We start from the raw sequence: 10,926 nt of genomic DNA on the forward strand, positions 1-10,926 counted from the left end.
TACAACACCTGTCTAGTAGGTACCTTACCCCTCCTCTACCTCTACCAGCTACAACACCTGTCTAGTAGGTACCTTACCCCTCCTCTACCCCTACCAGACCACTCTCCTAGTAGGTACCTCTACCAGCTACAACACCTGTCTAGTAGGTACCTTACCCTCCTCTACCTCTACCAGCTACAACACCTGTCTAGTAGGTACCTTACCCCCTCCTCTACCTCTACAACACCTGTCTAGTAGGTACCTTTACCCCCTCCTCTACCTCTACAACACCTGTCTAGTAGGTACCTTACCCCCTCCTCTACCTCTACCAGCTACAACACCTGTCTAGTAGGTACCTTACCCCCTCCTCCTCTACCTCTACCAGCTACAACACCTATCTAGTAGGTACCTTACCCCTCCTCTACCTCTACCAGCTACAACACCTGTCTAGTAGGTACCTTACCCCTCCTCTACCTCTACCAGCTACAACACCTGTCTAGTAGGTACCTTACCCCTCCTACCTCTACCAGCTACAACACCTGTCTAGTAGGTACCTTACCCCTCCTCTACCCGCTACCAGCTACAACACCTGTCTAGTAGGTACCTTACCCCTCCTCTACCTCTACCAGCTACAACACCTGTCTAGTAGGTACCTTACCCCTCCTCTACCTCTACAACAACACCTGTCTAGTAGGTACCTTACCCCTCCTCTACCTCTACCAGCTACAACACCTGTCTAGTAGGTACCTTACCCCCTCCTCTACCTCTACAACACCTGTCTAGTAGGTACCTTACCCCTCCTCTACCAGCTACAACACCTGTCTAGTAGGTACCTTACCCCCTCCTCTACCTCTACCAGCTACAACCTGTCTAGTAGGTACCTTACCCCCTCCTCTACCAGCTACAACACCTGTCTAGTAGGTACCTTACCCCCTCCTCTACCTCTACCAGCTACAACACCTGTCTAGTAGGTACCTTACCCCTCCTCTACCTCTACCAGCTACAACACCTGTCTAGTAGGTACACCCCCTCCTCTACCTCTACCAGCTACAACACCTGTCTAGTAGGTACCTTACCCCTCCTCTACCTCTACCAGCTACCTCTACCTCTACCAGCTACAACACCTGTCTAGTAGGTACTTACCCCTCCCTCTACCTCTACCAGCTACAACACCTGTCTAGTAGGTACCTTACCCCTCCTCTACCTCTACCAGACACCTGTCTAGTAGGTACCTTACCCCTCCTCTACCTCTACCAGCTACAACACCTGTCTAGTAGGTACCTTACCCCCTCCTCTACCAGCTACAACACCTGTCTAGTAGGTACCTTACCCTCCTCTACCTCTACAACACCTGTCTAGTAGGTACCAGCTACAACACCTGTCTAGTAGGTTACCCCTCCTCCTCTACCCTACAACACCTGTCTAGTAGGTACCTCTCCATCTACCAGCTACAACACCTGTCTAGTAGGTACCTTACCCCTCCTCTACCCCTACCAACTACAACACCTGTCTAGTAGGTACCTTACCCCTTCTCTACCTCTACCAGACCTGTCTAGTAGGTACCTTACCCCTCCTCTACCTCTACCAGCTACAACACCTGTCTAGTAGGTACCTTACCCCCTCCTACCTCTACCAGCTACAACACCTGTCTAGTAGGTACCTTACCCCTCCTCTACCAGCTACAACACCTGTCTAGTAGGTACCTTACCCCTCCTCTACCTCTACCAGCTACAACACCTGTCTAGTAGGTACCTTACCCCTCCCTCTACCTCTACAACACCCTGTCTAGTAGGTACCTTACCCCTCCTCTACCTCTACCAGCTACAACACCTGTCTAGTAGGTACCTTACCCTTCTCCTCTACCTCTACCAGCTACAACACCTGTCTAGTAGGTACCTTACCCCCTCCTCTACCTCTACCAGCTACAACACCTGTCTAGTAGGTACCTTACCCCCTCCTCTACCTCTACCAGCTACAACACCTGTCTAGTAGGTACCTTACCCCTCCTCTACCTCTACCAGCTACAACACCTGTCTAGTAGGTACCTTACCCCTCCTCTACCTCTACCAGCTACAACACATGTCTAGTAGGTACCTTACCCCCTCCTCTACCTCTACCAGCTACAACACCTGTCTAGTAGGTACCTTAACCCCCCTCCTCTACCTCTACAACACCTGTCTAGAGTAGGTACCTTACCCCTCCTCTACCTCTACCAGCTACAACACCTGTCTAGTAGGTACCTTTCCTCTACCCTACCTGTCTAGTAGGTACCTACCCTCCTCTACCTCTACCAGCTACAACACCTGTCTAGTAGGTACCTTACCCCCTCTACTACCTCTACAACACCTGTCTAGTAGGTACCTTACCCTCCTCTACCTCTACCAGCTACAACACCTGTCTAGTAGGTACCTTACCCCTCCTCTACCTCTACCAGCTACAACACCTGTCTAGTAGGTACCTTACCCTCCTCTACCTCTACCAGCTACAACACCTGTCTAGTAGGTACCTTACCCCCTCCTCTACCAGCTACAGACCTGTCTAGTAGGTACCTTACCCCTCCTCTAGTAGGTACCTCTACCAGCTACAACACCTGTCTAGTAGGTACCTTACCCCTCCTCTACCTCTACCAGCTACAACACCTGTCTAGTAGGTACCTTACCCCTCCTCTACCTCTACCAGCTACAACACCTGTCTAGTAGGTACCTTACCCCTCCTCTACCTCTACCAGCTACAACACATGTCTAGTAGGTACCTTACCCCTCCTCTACCTCTACCAGCTACAACACCTGTCTAGTAGGTACCTTACCCCCTCCTCTACCTCTACCAGCTACCCTCCCTCCTCTACCTCTACAACACCTGTTAGTAGGTACCTTACCCCTCCTCTACCTCTACCAGCTACAACACCTGTCTAGTAGGTACCTTACCCCCTTCTCTACCCTCTACCAGCTACAACACCTGTCTAGTAGGTACCTTACCCCTCCTCTACCTCTAAAAGCACCTGTCTAGTAGGTACCTTACCCCTCCTCTACCTCTACCAGCTACAACACCTGTCTAGTAGGTACCTTACCCCCAGCTACAACCTCTACCTTACCCCCTCCTCTACCTCTACCAGCTACAACACCTGTCTAGTAGGTACCTTACCCCCTCCTCTACTCTACAGCTACAACACCTCTAGTAGGTACCTTACCCCCTTACCCAGCTACAACACCTGTCTAGTAGGTACCTCTCCTACCTCTACCAGCTACAACACCTGTCTAGTAGGTACCTTACCCCTCCTCTCCTCTACCAGCTACAACACCTGTCTAGTAGGTACCTTACCCCTCCTCTACCTCTACCAGCTACAACACCTGTCTAGTAGGTACCTTACCCCTCCTCTACCTCTACCAGCTACAACACCTGTCTAGTAGGTACCTTACCCCCTCCTCTACCTCTACCAGCTACAACACCTGTCTAGTAGGTACCTTACCCCTCCTCTACCTCTACCAGCTACAACACCTGTCTAGTAGGTACCTTACCCCCCAGCCTCTACCTCTACCAGCTACAACACCTGTCTAGTAGGTACCTTACCCCCTCCTCTACCAGCTACAACACCTCTACCTCTACCTCTACAACACCTGTCTAGTAGGTACCTTACCCCTCCTCTACCTCTACCAGCTACAACACCTGTCTAGTAGGTACCTTACCCCTCCTCTACCTCTACCAGCTACAACACCTGTCTAGTAGGTACCTTACCCCTCCTCTACCTCTACCAGCTACAACACCTGTCTAGTAGGTACCTTACCCCCAGCTCAACACCTGTCTACCTCCCCTCCCCTACCAGCTACAACACCTGTCTAGTAGGTACCTTACCCCCTCCTCTACCTCTACCAGCTACAACACCTGTCTAGTAGGTACCTTACCCTCCTCTACCTCTACCAGCTACAACACCTGTCTAGTAGGTACCTTACCCCCTCCTCTACCTCTACCAGCTACAACACCTGTCTAGTAGGTACCTTACCCCTCCTCTACCCCTACCAGCTACAACACCTGTCTAGTAGGTACCTTACCCTCCTCTACCCCTACCAGCTACAACACCTGTCTAGTAGGTACCTTACCCCTCCTCTACCTCTACAACACCTGTCTAGTAGGTACCTTACCCCTCCTCTACCTCTACCAGCTACAACACCTGTCTAGTAGGTACCTTACCCTCCTCTACCTCTACCAGCTACAACACCTGTCTAGTAGGTACCTTACCCTCCTCTACCAGCTACAACACCTGTCTAGTAGGCACTACCCCCCTCTACCTCTACCAGCTACAACACCTGTCTAGTAGGTACCTTACCCCTCCTCTACCTCTACAACACCTGTCTAGTAGATACCTTTACCCCCCCCTCTACCTCTACCAGCTACAACACCTGTCTAGTAGGTACCTTACCCCTCCCTCTACCTCTACCAGCTACAACACCTGTCTAGTAGGTACCTCCTCTACCTCTCCAGCTACAACACCTGTCTAGTAGGTACCTTACCCCTCCTCTACCTCTACCAGACCTGTCTAGTAGGTACCTTACCCCTCCTCTACCTCTACCAGCTACAACACCTGTCTAGTAGGTACCTTACCCCTCCTCTACAACACCTGTCTAGTAGGTACCTTTTAGCCCTCCTCTACCAGCTACAACACCTGTCTAGTAGGTACCTTACCCCTCCTCTACCTCTACCAGCTACAACACCTGTCTAGTAGGTACCTTACCCCCCCTCTACCTCTACCAGCTACAACACCTGTCTAGTAGGTACCTTACCCCTCCTCTACCACCAGCTACAACACCTGTCTAGTAGGTACCTTTACCCCTCCTCTACCTCTACCAGCTACAACACCTGTCTAGTAGGTACCTTACCCTCCTCTACCAGCTACAACACCTGTCTAGTAGGTACCTTACCCCCCCTCTACCTCTACCAGCTAGTAGGTACCTTAACACCTGTCCTGTCTAGTAGGTACCTTACCCCCTCCTACCCCTACCAGACCTGTCTAGTATGTACCTTAGCCCCCTCTACAACACCTGTCGAGTAGGTACCTTACCCCTCCTCTACCTCTACCAGCTACAACACCTGTCTAGTAGGTACCTTACCCCTCTCCTCTACCAGCTACAACACCTGTCTAGTAGGTACCTTACCCCTCCTCTACCCCTACCAGACAACCAGCTACAACACCTGTCTAGTAGGTACCTTACCCCCTCCCTCTACCTCTACCAGTCTAGTAGGTACAACACCTGTCTAGTAGGTACCTTTACCCCTCCTCTACCTCTACCAGCTACAACACCTGTCTAGTAGGTACCTTACCCCTCCTCTACCTCTACCAGCTACAACACCTGTCTAGTAGTAGGTGTCTAGTAGATACCTTACCCTCCTCTACCTCTACCAGCTACAACACCTGTCTAGTAGGTACCTTACCCCTCCTCTACCCCTACCAGACAACACCTGTCTAGTAGGTACCTTACCCCTCCTCTACCTCTACCAGCTACAACACCCTGTCTAACACCTGTCTAGGTACCTTACCCCCTACCTCTACCAGCTACCACACCTGTCTAGTAGGTACCAGCTCCTCTACCTCTACAACACCTGTCTAGTAGGTACTTTACCCCTCTACCTACCTCTACAACACCTGTCCTAGTAGGTACTACCCCCTACCAGCTACAACACCTGTCTAGTAGGTACCTTACCCTACCAGCTACAACACCTGTCTAGTAGGTACCTTACCCTCCTCCCTCTACCAGCTACAACACCTGTCTAGTAGGTACCTTACCCCTCCTCTACCTCTACCAGCTACAACACCTGTCTAGTAGGTACCTTACCCCCTCTACCTCTACCAGCTACAACACCTGTCTAGTAGGTACCTTACCCCCCTCTACCTCTACCAGCTACCTTAACACACCTGTCTAGTAGGTACCCCCTTACCCCTCCTCTACCACCAGCTACAACACCTGTCTAGTAGGTACCTTACCCCTCCTCTACCAGCTACAACACCTGTCTAGTAGGTACCTTACCCCTCCTCTACCAGCTACAACACCTGTCTAGTAGGTACCTTACCCCCTCCTCTACCTCTACCAGCTACAACACCTGTCTAGTAGGTACCTTACCCCCTCCTCTACCTCTACCAGCTGTCTAGTAGGTACCTTAACACTACAACACCTGTCTAGTAGGTACCTTTCTACCTCTACCAGCTACAACACCTGTCTAGTAGGTACCTTACCCCTCTACCAGCTAGACCTGTCTAGTAGGTACCAGCCCCTCCTCTACCAGCTACAACACCTGTCTAGTAGGTACCTTACCCCTCCTCTACCTCTACCAGCTACAACACCTGTCTAGTAGGTACCTTACCCCCTCCCCCCTCTACCCCTACAACACCTGTCTAGTAGGTACCTTACCCCCTCCTCTACCTCTACCAGCTACAACACCTGTCTAGTAGGTACCTTACCCCTCCTCTACCAGCTACAACACCTGTCTACCAGACCTGTCTAGTAGGTACCTTACCCTCCTCTACCTCTACCAGCTACAACACCTGTCTAGTAGGTACCTTACCCCTCCTCTACCCCTACCAGCTACCAGACCTGTCTAGTAGGTACCTTACCCCCCCTCTACCCCTACCAGCTACAGACCTGTCTAGTAGGTACCTTACCCCTCTACCCCTACCAGCTCAACACCTGTCTGAGTAGGTACCTTACCCCCTCCTCTACCTCTACCAGCTACCAGACCTGTCTAGTAGGTACCTTACCCCTCCTCTACCAGCTACCAGACCTGTCTAGTAGGTACCCCCTCCTCTACCCCCAGCTACTTGTCTAGGTACCCCTACCAGCTACCACACCTGTCTAGTAGGTACCTTACCCCCCTCTACCTCTACCAGCTACAACACCTGTCTAGTAGGTACCTTACCCTCCTCTACCTCTACCAGCTACAACACCTGTCTAGTAGGTACCTTACCCTCCTCTACCTCTACCAGCTACAACACCTGTCTAGTAGGTACCTTACCCCTCCTCTACCTCTACCAGCTACCACACCTGTCTAGTAGGTACCTTACCCCCCTCTACTCTACCAGCTACCAGACCTGTCTAGTAGGTACCTTACTACCCTACAACACCTGTCTAGTAGGTACTACCCCTACCAGCTACCAGACCTGTCGAGTAGGTACCTTACCCCCCCTCTACCCCTACAACACCTGTCTAGTAGGTACCTTACCCCTCCTCCTCTACCAGCTACAACACCTGTCTAGTAGGTACCTTACCCCTCCTCTACCTCTACCAGCTACAACACCTGTCTAGTAGGTACCTTACCCCTCTACCTCTACCAGCTACAACACCTGTCTAGTAGGTACCTTACCCCCCTCTACTACCCCTACCAGATCTGTCTAGTAGGTACCTTACCCTCCTCTACCTCTACCAGCTACAACACCTGTCTAGTAGGTACCTTACCCCTCCTCTACCTCTACCAGCTACAACATCTGTCTAGTAGGTACCTTACCCCCTCCTCTACCTCTACCCCTACCAGACCTGTCTAGTAGGTACCTTACCCTCCTCTACCAGCTACAACACCTGTCTAGTAGGTACCTTAACCCCTCCTCTACCCCCAGCTACCAGCTACCAGACCTGTCTAGTAGGTACCTTACCCCCCTCTACCCCTACCAGACCTGTCTAGTATGTACCTTACCCCCCCTCTACCCCTACCAGCTACCCCCTAGACCTGTCGAGTAGGTACCTTACCCCCCTCTACCAGCTACCAGACCTGTCTAGTATGTACCTTACCCCTCTACCCCTACCAGCTACCACACCTGGCCAGTAGGTACCTTACCCCCTCCCCTCTACCTCTACCAGCTACAACACCTGTCTAGTAGGTACCTTACCCCTCCTCTACCTCTACAACACCTGTCTAGTAGGTACCTTACCCCTCCTCTACCTCTACAACACCTGTCTAGTAGGTACCTTACCCCCTTCTCTACCTCTACCAGCTACAACACCTGTCTAGTAGGTACCTTACCCCTCCTCTACCTCTACCAGCTACAACACCTGTCTAGTAGGTACCTTACCCCCTCCTCTACCTCTACCAGACCTGTCTAGTAGGTACCTTACCCCTCCTCTACCAGCTACAACACCTGTCTAGTAGGTACCTTACCCCTCCTCTACCTCTACCAGCTACAACACCTGTCTAGTAGGTACCTTACCCCCTTCTCTACCTCTACCAGCTACAACACCTGTCTAGTAGGTACCTTACCCCCTCCTCTACCCCTACAGACCTGTCTAGTAGGTACCTTACCCCCTCCTCTACCAGCTACAACACCTGTCTAGTAGGTACCTTACCCCTCCTCTACTCCTCTACCAGCTACAACACACCTGTCTAGTAGGTACCTTACCCCTCCTCTACCAGCTACAACACCTGTCTAGTAGGTACCTTACCCTCCTCTACCAGCTACAACACCTGTCTAGTAGGTACCTTACCCCTCCTCTACCAGCTACAACACCTGTCTAGTAGGTACCTTACCCCCTCTACCAGCTACAACACCTGTCTAGTAGGTACCTTACCCCTCCTCTACCAGCTACAACACCTGTCTAGTAGGTACCTTACCCCCTCCTCTACCTCTACCAGCTACAACACATGTCTAGTAGGTACCTTACCCCCTCCTCTACCTCTACCAGCTACAACACCTGTCTAGTAGGTACCTTACCCCTCCTCTACCTCTACAACACCTGTCTAGTAGGTACCTTACCCCTCCTCTATCTCTACCAGCTACAACACCTGTCTAGTAGGTACCTTACCCCCTCCTCTACCCCTACCAGACCTGTCTAGTAGGTACCTTACCCCTCCTCTACCTCTACCAGCTACAACACCTGTCTAGTAGGTACCTTACCCCTCCTCTACCCCTACCAGCTACCAGACCTGTCTAGTAGGTACCTAACCCCCCTCTACCCCTACCAGCTACCAGACCTGTCTAGTAGGTACCTTACCCCCTCTACCCCTACCAGCTACCAGACCTGTTGAGTAGGTACCTTACCCCCCTCTACCCCTACCAGACCTGTCTAGTAGGTACCTTACCCCTCCTCTACCCCTACCAGCTACCAGACCTGTCTAGTAGGTACCTTACCCCCTCTACCCCTACCAGCTACCAGACCTGTCTAGTAGGTACCTTACCCCTTCTACCCCTACCAGCTACCACACCTGGCCAGTAGGTACCTTACCCCCTCTACCTCTACCAGCTACAACACCTGTCTAGTAGGTACCTTACCCCTCCTCTACCTCTACCTCTACAACACCTGTCTAGTAGGTTCCTTACCTTACCCTCCTGTCTACTTCTACCAGCTACAACACCTGTCTAGTAGGTACCTTACCCCCCTCTACCCCTACCAGCTACCAGACCTGTCTAGTAGGTACCTTACCCCCCTCTACCCCTACCAGCTACCAGACCTGTCCTCTACCTCTACAACACCTGTCTAGTAGGTACCTTACCCCCCCTCTACCCCTACCAGACCTGTCTAGTAGGTACCTTACCCCCTCCTCTACCTCTACCAGCTACAACACCTGTCTAGTAGGTACCTTACCCCCTCCTCTACCCCTACAACACCTGTCTAGTAGGTACCTTACCCCCCTCTACCTCTACCAGCTACCAGACCTGTCTAGTAGGTACCTTACCCCCCTCTACCCCTACCAGCTACCAGACCTGTCTAGTAGGTACCTTTACCCCCTCTCCCCTACCAGACCTGTCTAGTAGGTACCTTACCCCCTCCTCTACCTCTACCAGCTACAACACCTGTCTAGTAGGTACCTTACCCCTCCTCTACCTCTACCAGCTACAACACCTGTCTAGTAGGTACCTTACCCCCTCCTCTACCTCTACCAGCTACAACACCTGTCTAGTAGGTACCTTACCCCTCCTCTACCTCTACCAGCTACAACACCTGTCTAGTAGGTACCTTACCCCTCCTCTACCTCTACCAGCTACAACACCTGTCTAGTAGGTTACCCCCTCTACCTCTACCCTACCAGACCTGTCTAGTAGGTACCTTACCCCCTCCTCTACCAGCTACAACACCTGTCTAGTAGGTACCTTACCCCTCCTCTACCTCTACCAGCTACAACACCTGTCTAGTAGGTACCTTACCCCTCCTCTACCTCTACCAGCTACAACACCTGTCTAGTAGGTACCTTACCCCCCCACCTCTACCTCTACCAGCTACAACACCTGTCTAGTAGGTACCTTACCCCCTCCTCTACCTCTACCAGCTACAACACCTGTCTAGTAGGTACCTTACCCCTCCTCTCCTCTACCAGCTACAACACCTGTCTAGTCGGTACCTTACCCCCTCCTCTACCTCTACCTCTACAACACCTGTCTAGTAGGTACCTTACCCCTCCTCTACCTCTACCAGCTACAACACCTGTCTAGTAGGTACCTTACCCCCTCCTCTACCTCTACAACACCTGTTGAGTAGGTACCTTACCCCTCCTCTACCTCTACCAGCTACAACACCTGTCTAGTAGGTACCTTACCCCTCCTCTACCTCTACCAGCTGTCTACAACACCAGCTGTCTAGTAGGTACCTTACCCCCTCCTCTCCTCTACCAGCTACAACACCTGTCTAGTAGGTACCTTACCCCTCCTCTACCTCTACCAGCTACAACACCTGTCTAGTAGGTACCTTACCCCCTCCTCTACCTCTACCAGCTACAACACCTGTCTAGTAGGTACCTTACCCCCTCCTCTACCTCTACCAGCTACAACACCTGTCTAGTAGGTACCTTACCCCCTCCTCTACCTCTACAACACCTGTCTAGTAGGTACCTTACCCCTCCTCTACCTCTACCAGCTACAACACCTGTCTAGTAGGTACCTTACCCCTCCTCTACCCCTACCAGCTACAACACCTGTCTAGTAGGTACCTTACCCCCTCCTCTACCTCTACCAGCTACAACACCTGTCTAGTAGGTACC

The sequence above is a fragment of the Oncorhynchus masou genome, unplaced genomic scaffold (genome assembly GCF_036934945.1).
Source record: "Oncorhynchus masou masou isolate Uvic2021 unplaced genomic scaffold, UVic_Omas_1.1 unplaced_scaffold_1849, whole genome shotgun sequence".
NCBI lineage: Eukaryota > Metazoa > Chordata > Actinopteri > Salmoniformes > Salmonidae > Oncorhynchus > Oncorhynchus masou.